The sequence below is a fragment of the Ambystoma mexicanum genome, chromosome 7q, assembly GCF_040938575.1.
Source record: "Ambystoma mexicanum isolate Mex_15411 chromosome 7q, UKY_AmexF1_1, whole genome shotgun sequence".
NCBI classification, from domain to species: Eukaryota; Metazoa; Chordata; class Amphibia; order Caudata; family Ambystomatidae; genus Ambystoma; species Ambystoma mexicanum.
The window spans coordinates 65080783-65097228 of record NC_090941.1 but is presented as its reverse complement, the minus strand read 5'-3'; positions in this window follow the sequence as shown (position 1 = coordinate 65097228).

The following is a 16446-nucleotide window of genomic DNA, read 5'->3' as shown; positions in this document are numbered from 1 at the left end:
CAAACAGTGGGGGAACCTACCTCCAGCGACTCCAAGTCGACCTGCATAGTCACTTGGGATAATCAGAGCCAGGGGGGTGAGTACTCGCAATACAATCAGCCGCACCTTTCTACCCTATAATAAACCTTAGAATAAACTTTGGTTTATTACATTCCATTGCTTTTCAAACGTTTGTTCTAAAAACTGTTCTAACGGATCAGAAAATAATGTTTGTTATCTGTAAAATTGTTGATAAGTGTCTGAAACATTTTTCACCACCACAAGAACTCTTCCTACATCTGCCTGCTCTCTTAGAAGAAGCTTTGTGACTCTTCAGCACAAGGCCCCTTTCAACATATGAATTGAACTTACAAACTTAGGCTTTTATTATTGTGAACTGGTTTTCCTTACTGCATCAATACCTACCTTCTTTTAGTTGTTTAAGTGAATTGTATGAATTTCTACAGATCAAAGGTGGCTGTAAATATGTTTGATAACTGAGTGTAGTGTGATAATATTGCTGGCTGGTTTCATTTTTCTAGTGTGATTTGGGCCTTTAATAAACAGAGTATTTTTGTACTTACCTGTCAAAGTAGAATCATTGTGTATTTCACTGTGAGGACTCATTGTAGACCCCTGACCACACTCACTCACCGCTGAGACTAAGCATTGAGCACTCTCCAAGTTTCCCTTGATTTTGTTTGGCTAACCTCAAGAAATTCCCTTGTTCACTATGAGAAGGGTGCCCTCCTGAAATCTGTACACCAGGCCAGATTTCAGAAATCGATCTTAATAACCTGCATGGACATCTACCTGGTCTGCCAGAACAGTGAGCTTGGCCTCTGTACATTTTGGCAGCTTGCCTTTTGATTTGCTTTCTGACATGAATTGTCCCAGTCTCAGATTCGCATAGCAGTTGTAAAGGGGTGATTTTCAGTGGATTGGATTTTTCAAAATGGCTGCTGCGCAGATTCACATTTACTTTGTGACAGTATTTCCAATCAGTGGTAGTTCAGGCGTTTTCTTGAGAAATTTCCGTTTAGTAATTCCACCATGGGAAACATGGAGTAACAGTAATTCGGCCAAATACTGGCAGAATTAGCATTCTGTAAAATGGTGGTTGTAATTCTTCCAGATGTAATTGCCATTATCAAGGCTGGTGGCATTACTGTTACTGCCATGCCAATCGGTGCACAGCCATGACCTCACAATACAATGCTAATTCCAATGGACATGTCGGTGAATAAAATAATTCCCCTTGTATTTACCGCCAAACTCGTAATATGACCCTGTGTGCTAGCCAGCTTGGATTACATCAAAAACTCTAAGGCCCTGATTCATGGAATAAATTGTGTGGTAAATCGGGACATTTCGCACCAAATCATGTGCAAAATCCTGTGTGTCGATTCATGGAATCGACTGCACAGGACTTCTTCATACTTGCAGGAACTTCATGCAGGCTCAGCACATCTCTGCGAGTGGCCGAGTGCCTTGCGCGAGACACCTCGCAGAGTGTGGGCATGGCCTGCGCAAAGACCGGAGTAGGGGGCAGAACTCCCATAACCAAGCTTATTCATGGATCTATCTGCGCAACCTCTCGTAAAGGAAATGGCCACGCAAAGCACTCAATCTATCCGCCACCCGAAGGCAGGCGTACAGACACTTGTGCACAGGAATCACCACGCAGTGCAGAGCTAAGATCGGATGTTGGATTTTGGGGTGCATGCGCACTGTCGGGGTTCTGATCAGACTTGGGGGAGCGCGTACGCAGTGTTGCGGGGTGCAGGAACAGTTTACAGGGGTTTGTACGCATGTGTAGCGGGATATGTCGACTTTTACGATACATGGTATGCATGTTGAGGGGGTGCTGGGAATAGTTACAGGGGTCTGCACGCACAGTCGCCGAGGTGCTGGCCTGGTTATGGGGGTTTGCAGGCAGTTTTTCTGGGATCCATTGCATTGTGCGCAAGGTGTGCACAAAGGTCTGTAACCATGGCTGAAAAGGCTCTGAGAGTGGCCATGTTGTGAGCGACTTGTGCATAGGGTTGCTTTGCATGAACAATTCTATGAATACTTGAGAGCGCAGATTTTCTTCTGCACGACGGGCCACGCAGAGTTGTTCTCGGTGCACAGACTTTGTGGGATCAATGCACCCTTTTCCATGAATCGGGCCCTAAGTTTGCTTGTTGTCCTAAACAAAAAGAAGTCATAAATTAAGTTTAACCAACTACCTTTATTCTATGAAATCATGGAATGAAAAAAACCTCACAGTTTTTGGAGCAAGTCTCACTTGTAGCCTCCCATTTAAAGAAGTAAAAAACTCGTATCTATTTTTGATATTACAGAGTCCAATTTAGCACAGCCTCGGGCATTTTAATTTCCAACTTGGTGCAAATATTTAAAAAATATTTCGATAAATGCTTTAGTTTGTATCTTTCTTAAATGTGTCGTATTAACAGATGTCTAAACATAGGGCAGATGCAGAAATGATGTTTATAGCATATGTTAGATAGGTTCTCAGGAAGTCATCAGATACAATATGTAAAAAAAAATAGGTTAGAAGGCTATACACAAAGGGGATAGGTTTATACGCAAATCACATTTTGCATGTATTTCCCCTCTGATGCTAAATCAGTATGTGGGTAATTTTGTCAAACGAGCAAACGGTGCTCTACATAACGCTGCCCACTCAGCAAAGACTGCATTCAGATTTTAGATCACTGTGCCTTACAAGATGAGAACTATCCATTTGCGTGCCAGCTTGGCATATCGATCAGCTGCTGTACTCAAGTATAATCTAGTACCCAAATGCTAGGCAAGCTTCCTCTGAACAAGAGTGTCAACAGTATCCTTTGGTCGGTCTACGTTATTAATTAAACACAACATTATCCTGTCTAATTTGTCTTTCTATCGTTTTTTACAAGCAAAGCGCAATAAAATGATTTGTTACATTAAACCAATTTGTACCATGCAATTGCAAAAAAATGAAAATCAATGCAATTTTAGGGAAGCTAAATACAAATCATCAAACCTAACTGCAATCCTTACTCTTTATTATTTATTTATTTAGACAGTTGTATAGCGCGCCAAACCCTCAGTTAACCCTTGGCATTTAATTATGCCACTTAAAAACAATGTATTGTTCTACATACATCCCAGTGGCTGCATAAGAGCTGGGTTTTAACCATCTAAGCATATTGGTGTTGATGTTGTGTCACTGGTTGTAACAATTGCTGAAAACATGCCCTAGCGGTTTGTGTGCCCTACTGCATGTAGCCAGATGTGATGAGGTGCTTACCTTTTACTAATAGACATGACTTACGAGTTACAAGCAATGAAACCTTCATTTTTCTTTTCTATTGCTCTCATCTCCTATCCCTTACTAATACTCCCCTTACTAATACTCCCCGTGCCAAACCTTTTATGTCCCTCTTCTTCTTATTCTTCCATATTGGGCTTTATGTTTTGCATGAACATGGCTGTCTTGTTCATTTTTATTTTTATTTTGCTGATTATACATGCACTATGTGACGAATCATTAACACTGTGCACCACATATTTTTTTGTATAGCACTTATTGCCAAGAACAGCAGTAATATTAACTGTATATCAATATCCCAGTCCAGAACGACCAAGGCGCGGTCGAAACATGTGTCGGCACAATGGGCATGTGCCACTGGCACTTTGAAAAGTAAAAAAGGAAAAATAAAAAGACAGCTGTGGCTCAGCCAATGATTGGCTTTCTCTTGACTCCTATTATTGAACTTACTTATTATTTAACCAAGTGCCAGGCTGCAAGAGGACGTGCGCCAACCAAGGAGCCAGTTCAATACGTCTTAATTATTTTAAGGTATGGGCATACCTTAGGCACCGACTAAGAGTGGCATCCTTCAGTGAAGCAGTCACATTGATCAAACATAGTGAAAGCAAGTACACCCCCGCACTATGTATGCAATACTTCTGATCTATAAGCCCAACAATGTCTGGCTCAAGAATGCACCATTCTCAGTTAATTTGTTTATTCAGTTCGTTGTGCAGTCACTCAGCAATGGTTGTGGGCCTCAAGGGGTAGCTAATTGGGGGCACTGTGATGTTTGTGGCTTTTTAGCTGAACGGGCCTATTCATTTGTCACTAGTGAGGTAAAAGGGCTTGTTTTAACTCACCATAACTTTCATGATGTTGGCTAAATAAACTCCATTGCACCAATCACAAGGATGACCACCTTCTCCACAATGATGATCCCTAATGAAGGTGACAAGTGTATGTGTCTGCATCCTTGAAAACGTCTGGTCTTCGGCTGAAAAAGCTATGTATAAACTAGCACTTGCCCGATAAAACAAAGACTATTTTCTGGAGTGAAAATGCATGTGTTTCAGCTTTTTGCATAATCATAATGCATTGCTCAGAGGTGAATATCCAGGGATGGCTATGGTGCACACTGTGGCATGTGTGACATCTTTGATTAAAAAAAAAAGACCTATTTTACTGCCACATATGCGGGCAGATTGTTTAGTTCATGCATTTTCTATACTCACCATAGTATTGATGGTGATGACTAAACATACCCTAATGTTCCAATCACAATGATGTAACACGGTAACAGTAGCACACTGACGGTCCCTAATGAGGATGACGTGCATATGTGGATGCTTGCACTCCCAATAGTAGTGTGACTTGGGTTTAAAAAGCTACGTACAAAATAGCTCTGCTTCGGTATCAGGAATGCATGCTTTTCAGAGCATTTGCATACCCACAATGCATTGCTCAGTGGCTCTGAACTGGAGGCCATTTCCATGCTGGGCTAGTGGGTGGTGCTGCGGCATGTGTTGCCTGGTAGCAGACATGGCCTTTTCTGCTCCCATGTTTCCAGTAGAAAGGTTTTTTTTCATGCACTTTTTAAATGGTGTCAGCTTAATATTGTATATGAGGGGCATTGTGCTTCTCTTTTTTCTGGTACTGCTTTGTTTTCTGTCACTACCATCTGAACAAGTCTATGGGGCTTTGAGAGCTATGTACCATGATAGCACGCTAATTTCAGTTAGTACAATAAACATATAAGAACTTTGAATTTTGTGATTTTTAGAATAGGCTTAAATGGCATAATATCTTGCTTGCAATAGGTTTATGATACAGATATTGCAGATGTGTTTACAACAATGTTAAGTACTTTCTGAATTCTTGCAGCACAGGAATAACTTTAACTCTTTTGCATAATGGGGCAGGAGTAGAACCCGTTTGTGAATCACAGGCACGAAAAAAGATTGTCAACAGGATTCTTTGTTAAAATATGGTCTGGCTCAATTTCCGAAGGTACATCTTTGTGGAAATCCTGGGCTTTTTTATTTTTACATTTTGGTGTGGAATTTTCTTGTGAATGTATTTAAGGTACAAGACAAAATTACATGAAGGACGCCATTGAGAGCAGAGAAATGTACTTACCTTCCGGTAAATAATCCTCATGAAAATTACTTTTACAATTTATGAAATTTGAATCAAATAAACCCCATACATGCCAAATAATCCTAATCCCTGAAGAAGCGCTTTGTGCGAAACACATGCTGGTCGACTATAGTGCATCAACACAGAAGTCAGGCTTTGACTCTCTTGTGTCATGCCAATGCAGTGTCCTGCCAAGGAAGATTATTACAATTACCGGCTTTAGCCAATTAATGTAGTTTGGCTCCCAGCGGGATGCCACTTAATCCCACACTGTGAAGTTGATGAGGGAAGGAAACTAAAATTAAAATAAATCGTGTACCTTTTCCAAAGCTGATTGCAAAATGATCTCAGGGCCTTTTCTCAAAAGTACAATCATGTACAAAATAGAATCTGAAAACACAAAAATGAATTAGCCGAAGCACGTATTCCCACTGTATCTGAGAAAAGTGTGCTTGTGTGAAATAGGGACGCATAAAATATATTTTAAAAGATATGTTTTATCGTCCCATGATGCTCAGTTGAAGGGAAGGAACGATCCAACAACCCTGTTGCCATAAACAAAATGCTTGTAAACAGGTACCACAAAGAGAGCAACTCTATGACAGGAATGCAGGTTCATGCAATGGATGGCGACTAAAAACAAGATCAGCATATTACGTGCTGATCATTTTACTAGAGTCACAACGGCGAATTATGGTAAGGTAAAGATTATTTATTTTGTTTGCCCGAGTTGCAGCATGTTTGGCTTGTGGAATAGTTTTCATTGCTCACTCTCTATGATAGCAAGGCACATAGATTGCCAGACACAGCATGGTAAACTGTGTTACATGACAGAGAGTATGTAGGAGAACAGGCCAACTAGGATAGGCAGAAAGAGGAGGAAGGGAAACAGTGCCTGGTGTTAGGCCAGTGTAAGAGGGACGAGCAAGAAGGGGCATGAAGGGATGCAACCACCTTACCGCCGAGCGGTAAGTATGACAAATGCAAAATCCGGTAGTTAAATACTAAATATTGGTGTGGCCAGGCGGTGTTTCAGAGCAGGGTTGGGAGGAGTCAAAGAAGGGCTGAAAATAGGAATGAGTAGCACCAGTGTGGTCAAGATAGGGGGCTGAGACGGGAGAGAGAATTTGACAAGAGGGATAAGGGACAGGGGGGTGTAAGGATATTTGGCGTGTTACAGTACAGAGTACAGTAATACTGCACAAGTAGCACATTTTTTTGCAGCACCACCACCACAAGGGTGCGGTGCATTGCTATATGGGTTAGCAGATTAACAAGGAAAGACAGGCTATTCAGTCAAAAACGATTTTAACATATAAGATGCAAATCTATTTTTACAGTTAAAAGCACACGTGCTCATTTAAAAATGCACACTATTTTTCACCTGAAATGCCTATATTGCCAGAGACATATTTGAAAATTAACAGCTAACCTATTAACAATTAACCTGACTAATAAAACCTTATTTAATATAACCCACTAATAAAATGTGTTCTCCACTGCAGAATTAGGCATACTCTGAAAACCATTTAAATGTGTGTGCAGATTTTTTTTTCTCTTCTCTTCTCTGCCTGATTCTCCGTGTTTTTGTGCACAGTAACTGCAGGAAGAAGGAAGTCAGATTTGCAACAATTGCAAATGTATAAGCGAAGCTATTGTTGAAGAGTAGGAGGATGAGAGATGATGGATTTCATTGGGACACGTCATACAGAGGGCTGAGAGGAAAGTTTTAGTGGGCAGTATCAGGGAAAAAGACAGGCAGACATCTTTCTGCACTACTGGGGAGAAGACCTGGCTGTGGGGTCCTGACTGAATGCAGATTCCTGTGTCCTGCTGCAGTCGAGATTGGGGAGAGCTGAAAGAAAAACCTTTCCACTGGCTGAGGCATTCCTATCTGAAAAAGCTGAGAATTCCAGGCAATGACCCCGGCTTGAGAAGGCAAGCGTTCCTTTTTGCTGGAGTTAATCCAAGAGAGCCACATTCACAAAGAGAACAACTAAAAAGATAAGGTAATGAGAAGTGTGGGAGCTGAGTGTGTACGGTAATATGCAGTCAGTGTAGGATTCCTGTGCGTGTCTTAATCAAATACCAATGTTGCAATTTGAATTCTGTTCTCCGCCACGCTCTTTGCAGTGTGTCATAGACAATGCTTTGACTGTACCATTTTATTTATTTCTGTAAAGAATGAGATCGTGTCTAAATGCAGCTTTTATAATACAGAAAATATTTGAAAACAGACGGGTGTTTTATTTTCTATTTACCATTACAATGCCGATGATGTGGGGAGATTTTTAAACAGTGCAATGGTCATTTTAAGACAGATGTGTGCATGTCAGAATCAGTATGAATAATTGTGAGTGACTGTAGCATAGCTTGTTGGAGGTACATGAGCCAACGGGAAGAGAGACTCTCTGAACATAGCTCCCTACCGTATATAAGGTAGTGGAAATTACCACAAGACTACCACATATAGCTCTCTGTCGTAAATAAGTCAGTGAGTTCGCCCATGGTGGCACACCAACACTATCACTGGAAATGTGGTATTCCTAGAATGCAGGTCTGAGGTCTCTCTAGTGATCACACGAAAAATCTAAGCAAAGATAAGGGATTCTGGACATTGGGGCCACAAATAAAACAAGGGAATTATGCTCACCAAAATACCACCAACCACGTATACCAAATATGCAGGTCTGGGTGCTGAAATAATGCATGTCCATTGTATTATTGTTGCACATGGCCAAATCTGAATACAAAGAGTGATTATTGCTAAGTTATTTTTCGGCGGTAATAAAATACCGTCAGGCCCCAAATCTCCACAAAATACCCTACATATTTATGGTGCGTTGCAGGCCGGGAAAGTGATCATAGAGTACCTACTGGGCGTGGCAAGCGTGTCTCACACTGCCATTTGCACATTAAAGGGAACCCATATTATAATAGCAGTGTGCCACTAAAAACGAATTTCAGAATGTCACAAAGGGAAACCACATTCTCAGATCTAGTGCAATATTTAGAGGCAAAGTTATTTGCACATGGGAATTGGTCTTCGAATAGCACGTTAGAATGGAGTAACCGCATTCAGGGTGAGGTGCAGAAAGAAAAACTAGACAATATTTTTGCAGAAGGCAGCATAATTCAGGTCTGCCTTACAAGATTATTGAATGCAGCCGATAAAAGTGCAGAGAAAGACTGTTTAATACGGCTATGCGGCAAAATATGGTTTATTTTAAACAAGTCCCTGCGAATGCAAGAGAATGATACTCAGCTAATTAACAGGTTAAAGACTGAATTAGATGGGGCAAGTAAAAATCAGGAAATGTTGAGAGCAGAATTGGATGTATGCCAAAAAGACATGCAATTAAAATGCAGAGACTTTGATACTCAGTTATCCAAAAGCAAGAAACAATTTGAAGATAGTGAGCAAGAATTGACACACTTAAAAGCCTTAGTGGATCACATTAGGCAGGATAAAGATGAGGTTGTTTCAGAAATGCAGATTTTACAAAAAGAACATTGTGAAAAAGAAGGTGATCTCCAGAGTGCAGAACAAGAAATGATTAAAATGATTCAAGAAAGAGACAAAAGAAATAAAGAGTTCAATGAATGCCAAATGCAAATGTGCGACATGCAGGAGGCGATTAATAAAATGAGCGATGAAAATAATTATTTGCAGAATGAAGCAACTAGACTCCTTAAAAAGTGTAAGGACTTAGAACAGCAAATGTGCATTCCCAGGTCCCAGGAGAAGCGGCAGGGTACCACATTCAATGGAGTGGAGGTGAATTCTAGCTCTGCCCAAAGAGCTAGTGCCCCAGTGACTGGGCCGGTGACTGAACTTGGTTGCAGCGCCCTTGGGGGATTTGATACTCCCATTGGGGGCAGCCACCAATCTCATACACCTGAAAACAGGATTGAATCACAAAATAGTGCAATTCCATGCATTGCAACAAGTAGCCCCATAAAAATAATGAAATCCATTAAAGCCCTGATCAAACCATTTAAAAAGGGAGGTGAATGCTGCATTGAGGATCACTTAGAAGCGGTACATGACATTTTTAAAGCACTCCAGATACCTAAGGAACAGTACAGACAATATTTTCATTTAACTTTAGATGCCCCGACGGCCAGCATCATAAGGGGATTAAATGAACAGCAGAATATGACATGGCTGGAGTTTGAAAAAGAAATTAGGCGTCATTTTTCTCCTTTTCAGTCATTGCAGGAGGCAAAGAAAGTCGCGTACACTATTACTGCTGGACCTAATACATCCCCTCGCCAATTTTTACAAGACTTAAAAAGAGCATTCTCTCGCTTTGATGTATCTTTTGACTCAAATTCCAATGAGTTTAAAACCGCATACTTCTATGGGCTACAGAAAGACATCATATCCCAATTGGTCCGTGAATTTGACCGTGACAAGTCCCTTGAATGGATTGTACATCAAAGCACCAAGCTATATGAGGTACTCTATTGTCAGGGTAGAGAAAGTGATAAAATGAAAGATACTAGGCCTAAATCTAAAGAACCCTCAGCCACAGTAATGGAAATCAGGTCAGCCAAAATGTCCCTTGAGTCTGCTCAAAGCCAAGGTAAAAATAATGTGACACCTGAACAAAGGGGTAATCAACAAAGATCGCCATTTCCTGTACCAATGTTCCAAACACATGATCCTAGTAATAGAGAGAGCTACATCAGCCCTAGGTACTTAGGGGATAGACCCCGGGTAAGATACCGGTCTGATATGGCAGGTATGGACAATAACCAGAGACAAAATCAAGATCAAAGAAATGATGGTCCCTACCAGTCATTGGGGACACAGAGTAGGTTTGATCCCAACACCATGATATATGGTAATCAGGATAGGCCCCGATATGTGGATCGATTTACTGATAATGGAAATCAACATAGGGGCCAGTACCCACAATCTGAGAGACAGGACATGAGGCAAAACGTGAACTACAGTCCACGCCAGTACGATGATTCCCCACCAAGGGACTATAATCAAAGGATGGGTGAAACCCGCTCCCCTCCACAAATGAATCAAGAGTTCAGAAACCATCCCAACCGGTATCAATCACCTGAGAGGTATCAGAATAGATCCAATCAGGGGGAAAACAACCAATATCGACCTAGGCCACAGAAAGAGGATCCTAGAGAGATGGAAAGGTTCCAGTGCCTTGAGGCCCAAGTGAAAATGTTAGCTGAGCAAATAGGAAAGCTCTATACAGCACAAAATCAACCTTCCAAAGAGGGGGCTGATGGCCATAGCAATGACCGGGGGGCTTCCGAAAAGTGACTAAGTACTCATGATAACTGCAGTGCCAAAATGACAGATTGCTCTGATATAATATTGCATAACGACTCTGAGATGCCTAATGGATTAAAAATGAAAGTACCAGTAAATGAAATTGTGACAGAAAGTGCAAATACTTCTAAAAAAGAGGTACGGTTTAACTTAGAGCTAAATAAAACAGTAAAGATTTGCACAAATGAAAAAGAAACATTAGGAATTCCAAAAGAACAAAGGAACAGATTTAAGAAAAATGACTCATGCATGGGGAATACCAGTGAACAGGGAGTAATTGGGGATGCCATAGCTCCTTCCCTGGGCAATCAAAACAATGACCAAACACAGACAGAAAAAGGAAATACTCACAAGGAGGGTACAAGTCAATCACCTGAAGAATTCTTTGAGCCACATATTTTTGAAGAGGCTGAAAGGGCTGGTATTACACTAAATGATCACAAATGCACAGAATTAAAAAATGACAAATTGCTGAATGATGTTGTTACACATGTTCAGTTGGAAGGTTGTAATATGGTCTCTGATGTTACCCAGATGGATGGGCGAACAGTGGCCACACTCAAAAAAACCTCTGAACATGGAGAAATGAATAAAATATCTCGCACAGAAATGGGTAAAAAGGAGGGAAAAATGTCTTTTCATTTACCAATGTGCTTAGCCAAAAGTGAAAAAGACCTGAGAAAGGTGAGCCCTGAAATCAGTAAGAATTCACATTTCTTATGTGTATTAGAGGAAGTTGAGGACAGATATTATGCACCCATCACTGTAGAAGAAAAATGCCACACCTTCGCTATGATTGACACTGGCGCACAGGCCACAATTATGTCCAAGGAGCTGGTAAAGAGTATCAATGAAGGGAGGCCTCCACAGAGTCAGATCACAGTGAAGGCAAATCAAGGCCCAGTGCATAACTTTAATGGGGAGGAGGTGCCCATCATAGGTGTAACTGAGGTTGACATAAAAATAGGAAAGCACAGAATGAAACAAGAGGTATTGATCACATCTATTTGTGAAATTCCATTTCTGATGGGGACAGATTGCCTGAAAAGATTGTCTCCTCTCATAGATGGGGTGAATGGAGTGCTGTGGTCCTTAACTAAAAAACCATTGAGGCCTAAGAAACTAAAATCACAAAACAGCAATATAAATGAATGTCACACCGTTGCCAAAACAAATGATGCTGTGGAGGTATATCTCCAGAATAGCTGCATACCTAGTGTCACTGTTATATTAATGTGTCAAGACAAAGATCAGAGCGACAATGAAAAACTACCTGTACAAATATACTTGGACCCAAGGAAAGATTGGCAGACTGCTATAGATGAGCACACATTACGTTTTTACTTAAAAGAGAATACATGCAAACAGAATATTGTTCCTAAAACAGATTCAGAAAAACACATTACCACTCTGGCAGAAATACACATGGAAGATGAGCAACCATGGGTTCACGTTGGTATAAATGATTATCTTAAAACAATAAAAGCCACTTTAGCGCTTGAACATGAAAGGAGTTTCATTAATGAGAAATTGTTGCAAAAAATTATGGAGAGGGAAGAAATCCCGAAATTTAGGATTAAAAACCAATATGTTTCTGGGTTGGACAGTCCAGACTTTGAAAACCGAATTGCAGGCAGATGCATGCTTAAAATTAGCATTGGGCAGAAAACAATTTACCATAATGTATGGATAGTGAATGGAGCACAAAATGAATTTTACATGGGCAATGACATCATGCACAGAATGTGTATGGTGTTAGATTTCCTTAATCAAAAAATATGGTCACGCCTAGGTGGGCCGGCACCTGGATTTGAAGACAAAAGAAGGGCTTATCATTGTGCACAAGTGGTTCCTTATGCCATCGAATTACAAATAAGGAAAGATACTATTATTCCTGCATTTACAAAACAGTTTGCAATAACACTGAAATGCAAAAATGGGCAGCAGATGAAAGGCTCTGATGCATTTGTATGCCTGAATGAATCCATAAAACAGCAAGGCCTGGATTATGAATACATTCCATTGGTAGACATTGGTGAGGGATCTGTAAAAATCATGGTAAATAATAAAGGTTGTAAGGATATTCATTTAGAAGAAAACTCCCCATTAGGAATGGCCATACAAAAATCACATTATACGGCAGATTTAAATAACATGGTGATTGGGAATATTCCTGAAAAATATGTAGATGCCAAGGGCGAGTTGCCAGAACACCTGGACTCTCAGCCCAAAGGAATATTTAAAATTCATTCTGTGTATCCTTATGATTCAAATGAGACAGTGTGCTGCCATCAAGAGGATTGCATAATATTTAATTTAAATGAAAATGAAACAGGAAATCAGCCCATTGAAGTGGAAGCTGATATGCCAAAATATTTAAAAGTGGCAGCTCTACAAAAAGACACAGCCACACAGTTAGAGGAAAGCGCTGAGATTCCTTTACCAGAAGAGTTTCCAGAATTTTCCAGAATGGTAGAAGAGCAGATCTCCTTAGCGGATGCATGTGACAGCGATGAGGATCGAGACGACCTGAGGAAAATATTTATGGAGTTTAAGGATGTATTTGCAAAAGATGCTTATGATTGTGGTTTAATTGATTTACATGTGGCCACACTACCAGAAGGTTGTAGCAGAAATCCAGTGTTTGTACGCCAGTATAGACTACCGCTGGCATGTTTAGAATCATTGGCAGAGATTATTAAAAATTTGGAATCACGGGGAATAATTAGGCCCATTCATAGCACATCCAATACGCCTATTTTAGGTGTGTTAAAGCCAAATGGTCAATGGCGGCTGTGTGCAGACTTAAGAGAGTTAAATAAAAGAGTACCAGTATCTAGATGGCCACTACCATTCATTGATCAGGGCCTAGCTCAGATACATGGTTCAAATGTATTTACCACGTTAGATCTCACATCTGGATATTGGTGTGTGCCATTGGCAGAGGAGATACAACACCTATTTTCCTTTACATTTGACAGGACTCAATATGCCTGGCTTAGAACTCCGTTCGGGTACATCAATAGTGGGAGTGAATTTGGCATATTTTTGAGAAAGGCCATGCCGGATGCAGCGGAAAGAGGAACAATAGTTTATGTGGATGATGTCCTGATAAAAAATGAAAGCCTTAAAAGCCATTTTGATCAAATAAGACATGTGCTTGGCCAATTGCAGAAAGCAGGCGCCAAAGTATCTTTGCAAAAAGCACAATGGTGCAAGAAAAAAGTGAACTTTCTAGGGCATGAAGTGACTGAACATGGGCTAAATCCACAAAGGAAGAAAATAGAGGCCATACAAAGATTAAAAGATCCTAAAAATGTGAAAGGAGTAAAAAGTTTATTAGGGATGACAGGCTATAACAGAAAGTTCATTGAGAATTATGCAGAAATCACTCAACCATTGACTAAACTGCTTAAACTAAATACTCCCTGGAGATGGGAAAGAGAGCAGTCTGATGCAGTGGCTAGATTGAAGGAATGTCTTGTAAAGGCACCATGTTTAGCATACCCCATAAAGGACAGGTATTTCTTTATAGAAATAGGCTTTTCTGAACATTGTATGTCAGCAGTGTTATCACAAAAACACGATTTGAATCACAAAACCATTGCATATGCAAGTAAGGCATTTTCCCAAGTTGAAATGAAATTTAATGAATGTGAGAAGGCCCTATTAACCACTGTGTGGGCGCTACAACATTTCCGCCCCATTGTTCAGGGAGAAAAGGTGATTATTGAAACAAATCATCAACCGTTGCAATTTTTAGAGAGTAAAAGAATTAGATCAGGCAATCTAGCGCAATCCAGAATCACTTCATGGACGCTGGCATTACAAGGTTTTCCCGTAGAAGTGAGATATGGACAAAATAAAAAGAGCCCAATTGCTCAAGGGTTAGCTGACTTACATGACTGTGCAGCTGAACAAATACCAAATGAAATGGAAGTGGAAGCTAGTTTACAGGAATTTGAACAATCACCACACAAAGCTTTTGATGAAAAAACATGCAAGGATTTGCCAACTGTATATGTGGATGGTTGTGCTTTTCACATTGAAAATGACAGTAATAAACAATTAGTGGCAGGAATAGGAAATGTCTGGTTGAAATGTGAAGGCGTTCCTAGTATAGGGATGAGGATTGGAGATAGTAGCAGTCAGGTGGCGCAATTGGCAGCCATCTATAAAGCAATTGCTACTGCAGTTGATAAAAAGTTCAGTGAAATTGTCCTGGTGACTGATTCTGACTATGCACGGAATAGCTTTGTGGAGTATTTGCCTGGTTGGAAAGCAAGAGGCATGGTTACATACAACAAAAAGCCACTTAAACATGGAAAAATGATACAAGCCATAGACAAATTGGTGTCAGAAAATAATTTAATAATATACTGGAGAAAAATTCGTGGGCATTTAAAAACACCAGGAGAGGATAAGGAGGGAAATGATAAGGCAGACCATCTGGCTAAGATTGGGGCTGTGATGGGAGAATCGCTACCTATTGATTATTTAATGGGTGAAATACAAATTGATGCAGTCACACGTTCTAAAGCACCAAAGGAGGTAGATCAACCGGTGGTGCAGTGGAGTCATGACACGCCAGACCAAGATTTGATTGAGGCACAAAAGAATGATCAAATTTTGGGAATCTATTATAATCATTTGATAGATCCTGAACAAAATCCGGTAACAGAAAAAGATTGTATGGGAAAAGAAGAGTTGAGGGTGTTATTAAAGAACAAAACACGAATTAGATTACAGGATGGGCTCATGATTAGAGAGTCCATAACAGGGCAAATACAGTGGGTAGTACCCCTTTCATTCAGAGGACTAATGCTACACCATGCACATGATGCCATAACTGCAGGCCATAGAGGTTCACAAAAAACATTAGAAATACTAAAAGATTATGCTTACTGGCCTCATATGTCCCAAGATGTGGAATTATATACTAGAGGATGTCTAGTATGCGCCCAATTTAAACCTGCTTCACCAATGCATAGAGCACCATTGATGAAAAGAGGCCTAACTCTCCCATGGTCAGATTTGCAAATAGACTATGTAGGTCCTTTAAAAAGGTCGAGCAGGGGACACTGTTATATTTTGAGTGTGGTATGTTTGATGTCAAAGTGGATTGAGTGCATTCCTGCACCAGATTGTAGTGCGCAAACAGCAGCCACATTGCTGGTGAACCATGTGTTCTCAAGGTTTGGGTTGCCGCAAAGAATTGAGTCAGACAGAGGAAGTCATTTCACAAGTACTCTAATGAGCAAGGTATGGCAAATACTAGGTGTGAAAAGGAAACTACATATCGCATATCGGGCGGCGTCTTCAGGTACAGTTGAAAGAAGCAATAGGTCTGTTGTGGATATTTTAAAGAAATTTGTGGCAGAAGCAGGTTCCAGCTGGGATTTGCGTTTACCATTGGTTTTGATGGCAATCAGGTCGACTCCTGCCAAAGCAACAGGTGTTAGCCCCCATGAGGTCTTAACAGGTAGGAAAATGGTGTTACCACAACACCTACTATACAGAACACATGAGCAAACTCTAGTGAGTGCATCCACGGTTCATGAATATATTGATGAACTGAGGAGGCATTTGCAACATGCATTTGCTTTTGTGCAGAGAAATCTGGAAAGGGCTGCTGACAGTGCTAAGTCATATTATGACAAAAAGACATCAGTAAAGGAATAGAGTGTAGGGGATCAGGTGTACAAGTTTCATTTTGGAAAAA